General features: G+C 41.8%; 1 protein-coding gene across 1 annotated transcript in view; it reads right to left on the reverse strand.

The window, feature by feature from the left end:
* LOC144506139 (FERM and PDZ domain-containing protein 4-like) overlaps window positions 1–13,962 on the reverse strand; it is a 559,161-nt gene that overhangs the window by 215,588 nt on the left and 329,611 nt on the right. The window lies entirely within an intron of this gene.

Consider the following 13,962-nt stretch of genomic DNA (forward strand, 5'->3'; position numbering starts at 1 on the left):
CTTCTATAACGCCTATGTTATTAATACTATTTAATTCTTTCAAATTTGGGCAGGGAAGGGGTTGTTCAGGGAATTACTCTCATAATCTGCTTTTGATTCTCACTGTACATTCAGATCAACTAAAAATTAAAAGCCTTGTGTAAGCTTCCTCTGGTCTTAGTGTATTACATGACTGCACCAAATCCTTGTCTGACTTGTAAAATATGGCAACACGCAATACATTTAACCACTGGGAAGCACAGAATCAGAGATCCCATTCGGATTTTAGTTAAAAGTTAAAAGTGCCCCTTTACCCAAATGAACAATACAAAGAACCCTTTGTGCATTTTTGAACCACTCCTGGCTGGCCTCCAATCTCCTCCATAAAAACTCATCTCTGCCTGTATCCTAACCCACATCAAGGCTTGTTCGCTCATCACTCCCTTGCTTCTGGTCCACCAATGCCTCCATTTTAAAATTCTCATTGTTGTGTTCAAATCTGTCCATGGCCTCATGTCTCTGTATTTCCCTAACCTTCTCCTTCCCTAAAACCAGGTCAGAACTCTGCCTTCCTCCCACTCTGGCCTCTTATGCATCCTCCACTTCCTTTGGCCAGCACTTGCAGCTGTGACTTTAGCTGGTTGGATTTCCCTCTCTAATCTCTATGCCTCTTAACCTCTCTCATCACCCCCTTCAAGATGCTCCTTAAAACCTACCTTTCTGAAAAAGCTTTTATCAGCTTCCATTTTGGCTGGATGTCTGATTAAAGGCCTTTGAAGCATCCAGGGATATTTTTCTACATTAAAGGTGCTATATAAATTCAAGTTGATGTTGGTCACAGTCGTGCAGAACCCAAGGACGCAAACAAACATGGAATTAAAGAAAGGATTGTTTTTCTCTCCTATAAGCTACAAAGTTTAGAGATTTTATATGCTAAATTCCATTCTTTCTCTGCTTTGATGTTGCTTCTTAAAAACTCAAAAGTCAAAGGCAAGTGAAAGAGAATAGAATGCCTGCAACAACATTTGCTCAACATTTCATCTTTGCTTTTCTTTCATCTCACTATTAATATTCACCTGTACACTTTAACATAATTATTTCAAAACTCCAGCTGGAAAGAGAAACAAATGGGCCATACTAAATTTCAGCACCATCTAGATGACTGGGAGGTATGGTCGTGTCATCACATCATACACAACAGGAAAGCACCAATAGAACATAGAACATAGAACATTACAGCGCAGAACAGGCCCTTCGGCCCACGATGTTGCACCGACCAGTTAAAAAAAAAAACTGTGACCCTCCAACCTAAACCAATTTCTTTTCGTCCATGAACCTATCTACGGATCTCTTAAACGCCCCCAAACTAGGCGCATTTACTACTGATGCTGGCAGGGCATTCCAATCCCTCACCACCCTCTGGGTAAAGAACCTACCCCTGACATCGGTTCTATAACTACCCCCCCTCAATTTAAAGCCATGCCCCCTCGTGCTGGATTTCTCCATCAGAGGAAAAAGGCTATCACTATCCACCCTATCTAAACCTCTAATCATCTTATATGTTTCAATAAGATCCCCTCTTAGCCGCCGCCTTTCCAGCGAAAACAATCCCAAATCCCTCAGCCTCTCCTCATAGGATCTCCCCTCCATACCAGGCAACATCCTGGTAAACCTCCTCTGCACCCTCTCCAAAGCCTCCACATCCTTCCTGTAATGTGGGGACCAGAACTGCACACAGTACTCCAAGTGCGGCCGCACCAGAGTTGTGTACAGTTGCAACATAACGCTACGACTCCTAAATTCAATCCCCCTACCAATAAACGCCAAGACACCATATGCCTTCTTAACAACCTTATCTACTTGATTCCCAACTTTCAGGGATCTATGCACACATACACCTAGATCCCTCTGCTCCTCCACACTATTCAAAGTCCTCCCGTTAGCCCTATACTCAACACAACTGTTATTCCTACCAAAGTGAATTACCTCACACTTCTCCGCATTAAACTCCATCCGCCACCTCTCGGCCCAACTTTGCAACCTGTCTAAGTCTTCCTGCAGACTACGACACCCTTCCTCACTGTCTACCACACCACCGACTTTGGTGTCATCAGCAAATTTGCTAATCCACCCAACTATACCCTCATCCAGATCATTAATAAATATTACAAACAGCAGTGGCCCCAAAACAGATCCCTGAGGTACACCACTTGTAACCGCACTCCATGATGAATATTTACTATCAACCACCACCCTCTGTTTCCTATCCGCTAGCCAATTCCTGATCCAATGTCCTAGATCACCCCCAATCCCATACATCTGCATTTTCTGCAGAAGCCTACCATGGTGAACCTTATCAAACGCCTTACTAAAATCCATATATACCACGTCCACTGCCTTGCCCCCATCCACCTCCTTGGTCACTTTCTCAAAAAACTCAATAAGGTTAGTAAGGCACGACCTACCTGCCACAAAACCATGCTGACTATCACCTATCAATTCATTACTCTCCAAATAACTATAAATCCTATCCCTTATAATTTTTTCCAACATCTTGCCGACAACAGAAGTGAGACTCACCGGTCTATAATTCCCGGGGAAGTCTCTGTTCCCCTTCTTAAACAATGGGACAACATTCGCTAACCTCCAATCTTCTGGTACTATACCAGAGGCCAACGACGACCTGAAGATCAGAGCCAGAGGCGCTGCAATCACTTCTCTTGCCTCCCAGAGAATCCTTGGATAAATCCCATCCGGACCAGGGGATTTATCTATTTTCAGACCCTCCAGAATATCCTGCACATCCTCCTTATCAACTGTAATACTGTCTATTCTACTCCCTTGCAACCCAGTGTCCTCCTCAGCTATATTCATGTCCCCTTGCTTGAACACCGAAGAGAAATATTGGTTCAATGCTTCACCAATCTCCTCCGGTTCCACACATAACTTCCCTCTGCCATCTATAACTGGCCCTAAACTTGCCCTAACCAACCTTCTGTTCTTGACATACCTATAGAACGCCTTAGGATTCTCTTTAACCCTATCCGCCAAAGTCTTCTCATGTCCCCTTTTAGCCCTTCTAAGCTCGCTCTTCAACTCCCTCTTAGCCAATCTAAAGCTTTCTAGTGCACTACCCGAGTGCTCACGTCTCATCCGAACATAAGCCTCCTTTTTCTTTTTAACCAACAAAGAAACTTTTTTGGTGCACCACGGTTCCCTAGCCCTACCAATTCCTCCTTGCCTGACAGGGACATACCTATCACAGACTCGCAGTAGCTGCTCCTTGAAAAAACTCCACATGTCGGACGTTCCCAGTCCCTGTAATCTCCTAGTCCAACCTATGTTTCCTAATTCTCTCCTAATAGCCTCATAATTACCCTTCCCCCAGCTAAAACTGGAAAATATGTAAACCCCTCAGTGCCCATGGTCTGATGACATGTCCTACTCAGATATTTCTGTTGCTCTCACTGATGTTGATTATATATTCATGCTCTCTCATGCAATCCAACCTAACTGGCCTTAAAAGTTATGTGTTTCAATACGCGTCTGTTTTTATATCAGGAGCCCACTGAAGAAAGCAATTAAAATCAAGTTACTGAACATCATTTTACTGTGAAAATAGTTAGGGAATTTGGAATCCCTAATTCTGATTTTTAGTCAGTGGAGCACAGAGCTGTTACTTGTAGGAACTCAAATTAAAAACTGAGGAACATATACACTAATCTATTGAACAATGATGCATGAAGATGAAAGGGCCTGTATCGAAGCTTTCCTTTTCCCCACAGAAAACACAGCAGTTATTTTGCTTTCTTTGTAAATGTAAAATACCTGCACGGTTATTCATTTTAGCGGCTTATTCACAAGTATGATCTGCAAAGACTTCGGGACCCATATACTTTTGTCACCTTGCTTGAAAGATAGTTCATTCACCAGCAGGGGACACTCTTGCTTCTCCTTGCTGTAGCCCGTTTGGGGAAATTTACTTCCCTCATGCTCTGCAAATGTTTCACTTCTTAGAAAATAATGACAACCCTAAATCGTAACGTATACATCAAAGTGGTGCATCAGACAGTCCCACTTTTCTGGCCCCAGTATTCATGTTTTTGCATAGACTTGACTGCCCCTGCCCCCTCTTCTCAGCCATGGCATGCTAATGTGGTATCAGCCTCAGCTTTTCACTCCACAAATGCAAGTTTTACTTACTGGTATCTTACATAACTAGGAGCAAGGGATCAAGCAGGCGATATGAGCTGTGTTGCAAAGATGCACGGGAGTTTAAGACATGCCTGCTCTTTGCATCGATGCCAATGACATTTCAAAATGGTGACCATCTACGTCCATGTCAGCTACTCACTTTTACTGTATGCCGAGTCCTGTTTTTGGAGAGTATTTTCAAGACGTCGAAGGTTAACTTATATGCTGACATCTAGGTAGCTTACCATTTCCAAAATTATTAGAAATGTTTGCACAATTAGTGGAGATTGCAAGCTGGACATGATGATGCAATGCTTCAAGAATGCAAAGGCATTCCACAATCCCAGTAAACACGATGATGGAAGTTGGTTATTATGTTCTTTTATTGGAACAACAATACCCGGATAGTATCATGAGCATTTTTACATTTACAGCCTGTTTACAGTTTGCAACAATGACTTGTGCATAATGGAGAAAAATAACTTTATCTTTTTGTATAAATCCAGCTATCAAATAAAAAATCTACATTAAAAATATTATTGGGGATAATTTTTTTTGCATTGCTTTGAAGAAGGAGGTGGTGTCATAGCAATGTCACTGGACTAGTAATCCAGAGGCACAAGTTAATGGCCTGGGGACATGGGTTCAAATCCCATCACAACAGCCGGTGAGATTTGAACTCAATTAATAAAAGCCTGGAATTAAAAGTTAATCTAATGGTGACCACAAAACCATTGTCGATAGTTGTAAAAACCAATCTGGTTTACTAACCTTCTTTAGGGAAGGAAATCTGCTGTCCCTACCTGGTCTGGCCTACATGTGACTCCAGACACACAGCATTGTGGTTGACTCTCAAATGACTTCTCAACTGACTCTCAAATGACCTAACAAACCATTCAATTGTAGTTACAAAGTCTCAAAAGAAAACAACTGGATGGACCATGCGGCAACAATGTAGGCACTGGAACACACCATCAAGTACCTACGCCACATGGTCTGCAGCTATTCAAGAAGACCATCTGGGCAATTAGGGATGGGCAATAAATGCTGATCTAGTCAGCGACACCCATACCATGAATGAATTTAAAAAGTTATAATCACCATTACTTTTATTCAATATTGTATATCATTTAATGAAGAAGCAAATGCGAAGCAAACGTTTATATAAAAAGGTATGTTTGATTAAAACAGGGACCTGTCTTTTGGATTTGTTTGCGCTTTAGTTGCTGTAATATAGGTCAGATAAATGTAAAAAAAATTCCAACAAAGTTCCAAAGCACTCTGCAGCCAGTTTAGTACATGCAATGTATGGAAGAGTTCTTATCAGAATACTATTCGTGACTTTTAGCTTTCCAAGACATACTTTTTAAATTGCCTGCCGACTTGAGGTTAAAGTGGTCTGTGACGAATAAACCCAAACTTGGCTTTCTCCTGTGTCTAGATGTGTACACATGCTAAAAACAACTTTGAAAGCTACAGGGACTCAGATGACCCATGAGAAGGAGATCCTAATCCAGGTTCTAATGAAATGTGATAGGGCCTGCATCTCCCTGCGACATATGCACAGATTTATGTATGTAATTGTGGTATGCAGGCTGAACATTTGCTTTATCCAATGCAGTCAGTGAGAAATTGTATTTTATAGGAACCAAAAAAAAACACTTGACCAACCTCTTTCCTAATTTTTTCAATGGCTACCTTCCCCACTCTCACATCTCAGTGACAACCCACTCACCCTACCTCACCGTGAAAATAAATCATTTAAAGTGCTGCCTCATTTGACCCTACTGTGTGGCTGACAAGATGATTCCTTTCGATGATGGTCACCTGCCGATGTTGCTATCTCAATTCATAAGCTGGGAACTAAAAATATGATCATCCCAGCGGCCTGAAGCAGCCAGCTGTGCCAGGATTGAATGAGTTATCTTGCTCCTTCTTTAGACATTCCATGTCAAGCAACATTCTCCAGCAAACTGATGAAAAAATAATAGTTATCCTTTACATTTTTCATAATCTCTTTGATATTTCTATTTTATTATTTTTTCTATCGGGCCAGCCAATATTTCCTAGCTTTCCTCCTTAAAAATAACCACTTTTATTGTTTGTATTCTGCATTCCACAATCTGGAAGATAGGAACTGGGAATGAGTTTATAAAAGAGTAAAATTTTATTGGCTGAAGCTGAGCTAATTAAAAGTCCAACTCAATAAACAGAAACAGTGGCATTATTGATGAACACAAGTCAACCTCTGGAGCATTTGTTTTCTAGAAAGCTAAAGAAGACTGCTGGTTATAAGTATAACCACAAGCCTCTATTGCCTGGAGGAGTCTATGGCACAGATTATTATTAGATTTATACATACTGATCCACTTGCCCTGCAAATGTCAAGAACTGGAGTTGTTAATTCACCTCTCACAAGATGGTGACATGAGGTAAAAAGACGTAAAAGTGACAAATTAAACTCTTGAATGAGCCAATATCTATTTAAATTTCCTACCTAACAACAGGCTTGATGCCTGTCGCAATTTTGATATCTTAGCTTTCTGCCTGCCGTCAGTCTTGCATTTGCTGTGATTTGATCTGAACTTTGTGGTGAGTGTTTCTATAAGTAGCCTTCTTGGTTATCAAACCAAGGTCAGTCAACAAATAGGTTTTGATGTGCTCTATCTTTGCGTTAAGCAGGAGTCTTATAGAATCATAGAGTCTGGTGGATCTATTGTTCTCATTAAATTAATCATGGTGCTGCCTAGATGTAAACACAATAATCTACTTGGTTGATTAATATACCATGTTTCTGTGATCTGCCAATGTTGACAATTTAGATGCTCCATCAATCAGTGAGGAAATGCGGTCTCTCCAAAGTCTATGAAGAATGGCAAAGCACTGAGATCAGACAGTGAGATAAAAAGTTGGATGTAGTTGGATGGCAGCACGGTAGCACAGTGGTTAGCACTGCTGCTTCACAGCTCCAGGGACCTGGGTTCGATTCCCGGCTTGGGTCACTGTCTGTGTGGAGTTTGCACATTCTCCGCGTGTCTGCGTGGGTTTCCTCAGAGTGCTCCAGTTTCCTCCCACAGTCCAAAGATGTGCGGGTTAGGTTGATTGGACATGCTAAAATTGCCCCTTAGTGTCCTGGAATGCGTAGATTAGAGGGATTAGCGGGTAAAATATATGGGGGTAGGGCCTGGGTGGGATTGTGGTCGGTGCAGACTCGATGGGCCGAATGGCCTCTTTCTGTACTGTAGGGTTTCTATGTTTCTAGAACTCTTACTGAACTCCTGCACAAGGAACTCTGCCTAATCTGGAGAGGCACAGTAAGAAGTCTCATAACACCAGGTTAAAGTCCAACTCACCTGGTGAAGGGGCTACGATCCGAAAGCTCGTGTTACCAAATGAACCTGTTGGACTTTAACCTGGTTTTGTGAGACGTCTCACTGTGCCTACCCCAGTCAAGGCCGGCATCTCCACATCATAATCTGGAGAGGGTTCAAGAGCTACAAGGACTGTAAGGATATCATCATCATTGGCTGTCCTTCGATTTGAGGATTGCGCCCACTTAGGGTCGTGATTTTCTGCTGTAGGTCTTCATGTAACTGAATAGGACGATTCTCGACCCACAGATCTTTGGACCCACAAGACAGGATGTCCCATGAGATGGTGCAATCAGGAGTGCAGGATTCAATTCCTTTTCTTTCCTTCTCTGCCACTGCTCTGCCTCGTCATTCAGATATTGTGACTCGAAGCATGATGCAGCTTGATGGACAACTTATCACCATTTTGAATGGCTGGTAGCAAACTCCTTCTAGTCATTAGTGTCAATGCTGCCATGCTTCAAGGAGAGCTTGCATTTCCACTACTAGATTTTTGTTCACATTTGCAAGCAATACTTCAATTTGAGTAATTGCTAAAACATATCTGGTCTCTGTCCACATGGCTGCATGCTTTTTGCACTTGGCCATGATGTGCCATGTTTAAACTGCATGATGTTGATTGGGTCTCTTTCTTTTTGTCTGGCCTTGAGTGGTTATTACAATTGACCAATAGCTCCCTCCTAGCCTGAAGGACACTGAATGGCCACAGGGAATACTTGGGGCTTCTACATGCAGGTGCAGAAATGGGATGGGTGTGGGCTTGGCCACTGCCACGTATCAGTCAACTGGTAAATTTTCCCCTTTATTTGGGCCTTCATTGTGGGCATAGAACGCTCACGTCTGTCCTGGAAATGCATCAGGGAGATAAACACACACAGTTCCTCACTATTTTCCCAGCATTCCCCACCCAAACACCTCCAAACTCACCATCTCGTGATTGGAAAATGCAGCTCCAAGGATCTAGCAAGGAGGAGAAGCAACTTATAGTTGTAAGTATACAGTATAAAGTATATAGTAAATGGTAAATTCCTTAGAAATATTAACATACAGAGTGATCTAGTTGTGCAGATCCACAGTTCCTGAAGTTGGCAACTCAGGTGGACAAAGTAGTCAAGAAGGCATATGGCATGCTGGCCTTCATCGGTCGAGGCGTTGAGTAAAGGAATTGGAAAATCATGTTGTATAAGACTTCGGTTAGGCCACATTTGGAGTATTGTGTACAATTCTGATCGCCACACTACCGGAAGGATGTTGATACATTGGAAAGGGTGCAGAAGAGATTTACCAGGATGTTGCCTGGTTTGGAGGATATGGACTATGAAGAAAGGTTGAACAAACTTGAATTATTTTCATGGAGCTTCGGAGGATGAGAGGAGACCTGATAGAAGTTTACAAGATTACGACAGGCTTGGATAGAGTGCATAATCAGAGTTTTTCCCCCAGGGTCGAAGAGTCAGTTACTAGGGAGCATTGGTTAAGAGTGAGAGAGGGAAAGTTTAAAATAATGCCTGGAACATGCTGCCGGAGGAGGTGGTGGAAGCAGATTCTATAACAATGTTCAAAAGGCATCTGAATAGATACATGAATAGGCAGGGAATAGAGGCATAGGACCACGTAGTGGCAAGAAAATATTAGAGAGGCATCTGTGTCAGCACAGACTTGGTGGGCCGAAGAACCTGTTCCTGTGCTGTAGTGTTCTTTGTTCTTAAAAAAATCCGTTTTTTTATTCTTTCATAAGAGGTGGGGGTGGGCATCAATAGCAAGTCCAACTTATCCCTAATTGCTCTTGAGAAGTTGGTGATTAGTTTTTAACATCCACTTGAGGGGGCAGACAGGATGTTGATTTTAATGCCTCATCTGAAAGGCACCAAAACTCTCCCTCAGTAATCCACTGGAGTGTCAGCCAAGATTTTTCATACTCAGGTCTTGAAGTGGGACTTGAACCCATAAACTTGTGACTCAGAGGCAAGAGTGCTACCAACTGAACCATGACTGAAGCAAGAGGGAAAAGGACAGGTTTGGTGAGTGGGTAAGATAGAATCCAAGGTGGTGAAATGTGAGATAGGTAATCAGGTAGTCAGGGTGAGGTGGGGGAAAAAGAGCAGAATGTTTTCTGACTGGTGAGAGCCTGGCAAATGTTTACATTCAGAGGAACCTGGATGAACTTGTACATGAATCATAGAAAGTTAACATATTGGCAAAGCAAACAATCAGGAAAGCTTATGTTAGCTTTCATTACAAGGGGATTGTAACATAATAGCCGTACTTAATTATATAGTGTATTGGTGAGGCCACACCTGGAATACCGTGTGCGGATTTATCTAAGGATGGCATGCTTTCCCGGGAGTGAGTGCAATGCTGGTTCACTAGGCTAGTTCCTGGATGAGGGGATTGTCCCGTGAGGACAGACTAGGCCTTTATTCACTGGAGTTTAGAAGAATAAGAAGAGATCTAATTGCAACATTACTTTTTTTTAAGGCATTTGACAGGGTAGATGCTGAGAAAAACTTTCATCTGGCTGGGGAATTCAGAACACAAGGTCACAGTCTCAGAATAAAGAGGAATCCATTTAGGACTATCATGGGGATAAATTTCTTCGTTCAAGTCTTTGGAATTCTCCCCAGTGAACTGGGAATGCTCAGTCATTGAGTATATTCAAGGTAGAGAACGATAGATTTTTGGGTACTAAGGGAATTAAAGGATGTTGGGTTATTTCAAGAAAGTAGAGTTATTAGAAGATCGGCCATGATTTAGTTGAATGACAAAGCAGGTTCACAAAACCAAATAGCCTTTACATGCTCCTATTTTTTTCTGTTATTATAAAAATGATTACACCCATGGAAGAAAAGTCCATGTTGCACCCATCATACTGTTAATTAGCTTAAGAATCTATCTGATACTTCAAATTAAACACCATGGAAAGAGTGTGAATCCACAAAGACAACAACAGATAAAGTAACCAATACCTAAATAATGTGGTGAAAATTGAAGTGGGAACTACAATTTAATCTCCAATCTCAGTACTTTCCTTGCTCAAATCATCGACAAACAAAAACAACAGCTTTTAGGACAGTTCCGTGATGGTTATACAATTGGAATAATACATTTTGCCTGTTGCATTCTGCTTAAGGAATCAGATCGTGAAAGAAACTGTAATCCAACAAAAGCTCTGACTAAACCTTAAAGATTTGCTCTAAATCCTAATCACCAATAAACAAGTTTCCTCTCTACAGATTAAACTGAATCTAATTATTTTGTTTGCATTCTCGTATTTTTGATTCAAGATTCAACATTTTTATATTTATATGGTTATGCACGGACATTTTGTGTGCCTTTAAGCAGCAGTTTATTGTACCGTTTCTTATTCTTGCCCTGCGTTATAATCTACCATTCCAGAACTCCCTGGAGCTCAGAGATTAGGGTTGGAAAAATGAAAATGTCCACCTGGGGAAAACCCTGAGCTTCTTTTGTATTTTCTTTGCCAGGGTCTGGCATTTGGGAAAAATACATTGACAAGCCATTCCATCATCTCCCGAAAATTTACCTTAACTCCCCATTTCCTCCTGTGTTAGTCTGTTTGCTGTTCCTGTTAATTCTACAAATTCATTGAGGGGGGGGGGAATTTCGCTTGTGTTTTTGTCAGTTTGGGATCAGCAATGGGAGTAGAAAATCTTGTGAGATGTCCAAACTATGTTTCATGCATGGAAAGCATAACACGATCGTCCCCAGTCCTGCCAGCGATGGAACAAATGCATGTCATTTCCTGATGACATTGCATGGGGCTTGACTGAAAATTTTAACAAAGTGGCTTGAGGGGAAGTACTCCTCTGGAGTCCGCAAACAAGGCTTAAGCCATGCCTGCCATAAAGCCAAACTGCCACTCCCCTCTCCCATCAAGGTAAACCCCCGCCACCACCACAACAACAACAACTTGTATTTACATAATGCCTTTAACATATGACCCAAGGTGCTTCACAACTGTGCTAGCAAACAGAATTTGATGTCAAGGCACATAAGGGGGATATGAGAACAGAAGGTCAATCAGGTGGTCAGAAAGGTAGGTTTCAAGGAATGTGTTAAAGGAGGAAAGAGAGGTAGAGAGGCCAAGAGATCTAATACAAAATTACTGAATTTAGGGCCTTGACAGCTGAATACTGTGTGCACAGCCACCAATACTGGACAAATTAAAATTGGGAATGTTCATTAGATCAGACTGGAAGAGCACAGAAATCTCAGAAGGTTATAAAGCTGAAGGAAGTTACAGGAAAAGTGATACCATGGGGGGGTTTGAAACCGAGGCGTTGCTCAGGGAGCTAATGTAAGTAGACAAACACAGCAGAAGATGGGTGAATGGGATTTGATGCAAGTGCGGACACAGGAAAGCTCAGCAGACCTCCCCAGCCCCTACTTGCTGTCACTTACCAGTCTCCATTTGGCATGATTTTTCACTACAGCCTATGAGCAGTAGGATTTAATGAAGCCTGGGACACCTAATTTCTAGGCCAGTAGGTGAGGTCTTTAACCAACTCAACAGGTCACTAATCACCCACTGAATACTGACCCGAAGTTAAAATTGGGATCATGGTATTTTCTCAAACCAAAAATAAACAGTTTGCAAAATAACTTATCAGTGAATTAACCCAATAGCTTTTTATGGTGTAAAGCTCAAGATTAGAGAGAATAGGAGGAACAAACAATTGTTTGTGACATTGTTACACTTCTTTTTTGCTTCTTTTTCACAAATGAAAGAACGTCTTTGCATGTATTTGCAATTTCTTGTTGCTTCATAGAGCCAACTATAATAGAATCCCTCAACTCAATTATAGAATCTGTACCATGCAGAGGGAGGCCTTTCAGCCCACCGAGTCTGCACGGATTCTCCAAAACAGCATCTTACCCAGGCCCGCCACACCCATCCCCATGGCCAGTCCATCTAACCCGCATATCTTTGGACTGTGGGAGGAAGCCGGAGCACCCGGAGGAACCCATACAGACATGGGGAGAGCATGCAAATTCCACAGTCACCCTAGGCCAGAACTGAACTCAGGTCTGAGAGACAGCAGTGCTAACCATTGTGCCACACTTGAGGGTTCAATTCTGCAGCACCTCCTGAGTATTCCACAGTAGCACAAAAAATACTGGCACTGCTAATTCAGATTGTAAAGTCCTCTGAAACAATTTGGAGTCTGTACATGGTTGCTTAACTTCATGGTTCAAAGAAGAAGGGCATACCAAGAGCAGCATCAGGCATATCTATGTACGAGATATCAACCTAGTAAAGTTACACCATTGGACAACTTGCATGCCAAAGAGCCAAAGCAGCATGTGAAAGATAGGGCGAAATGATCCCACAACCTACAGATCATGTCTAAGCTCTGCTGCCCAGCCGTACCCAGTCATGAATAGGGGTGGATCCGTCCATCAGCATAAACTTTCACTCTCTCCACCACCACCACACAGTGGTAGCATTTTGCGCCACCTATAAGATGCACTGTATCAAATCACCAAGGCTTTTTCCAAACCTGCAATCTCTAGAAGGACAAAGATACATGGGAACACCAGCACCTGCAAGTTCCCCTCCAAGCCACATACCATCCTGACTTGGAAATACATCAGTGTTCCTTCATTGTTAGTGGGTCAGCACTGTGGGCATATCTGCATGGACCACAGCGGTTCACAAAGTGGCTCACCACCACCTTCTCAAGGACAATTAGGGATGGGCAATAAATGCTGGCCCAGCCAGTGTCACCCACATCCCACGAGCAAATAAATAAAAACAAATCTGAAATGCTTTTGGTGACAATTATATCATCCAAATGAGTTGGATTACCCATGTGGATTGTGAAAATTAAACTCGCTTCCATTGTGCAAATTGATACAGATAAATAAATTAATTAGACACTTAGACAAGTTTTAAGCAGTTAAGCTTGAAAATTGAGTTTCAATAAGGTCAGCCTGACAAATGATACAGAGAACGCAAGGATTCTTGTGCTACCACAAAATATGCAACTGGTCAGGAATTCCTGCGAATCTATTGGGAAGAATGTTTTTATGAAATGCAAATGACTTCATGCTGTTATTATTGTGACTCACTGTTGTCATGCAGACAAAAATAACAAAAGTCAAACACAGAGCTAATTTGAGCTGCAAACTACCAAAGTGTGTAATTGGGGTAAAAATGTATTGATGTAAAATGAGTGTGGAGATTAAGTTATTCAGTTTCCAACAATGGCAGCAAAGCTGGGCGTAGATAGGAAAGTTTTGGGATTTTCTGTTAGAAACACATAAATAGTTAAGGAACCAAAAAGATAATTTGCGAATCTATTGGGAAGAATGTTTTTATGAAATGCAAATGACTTCATGCTGTTATTATTGTGACTCACTGTTGTCATGCAGAAAATGACCTTCAAGGCCATTT

Source organism: Mustelus asterias, chromosome 17 (assembly GCF_964213995.1).
Source record: "Mustelus asterias chromosome 17, sMusAst1.hap1.1, whole genome shotgun sequence".
Taxonomy (NCBI): Eukaryota; Metazoa; Chordata; class Chondrichthyes; order Carcharhiniformes; family Triakidae; genus Mustelus; species Mustelus asterias.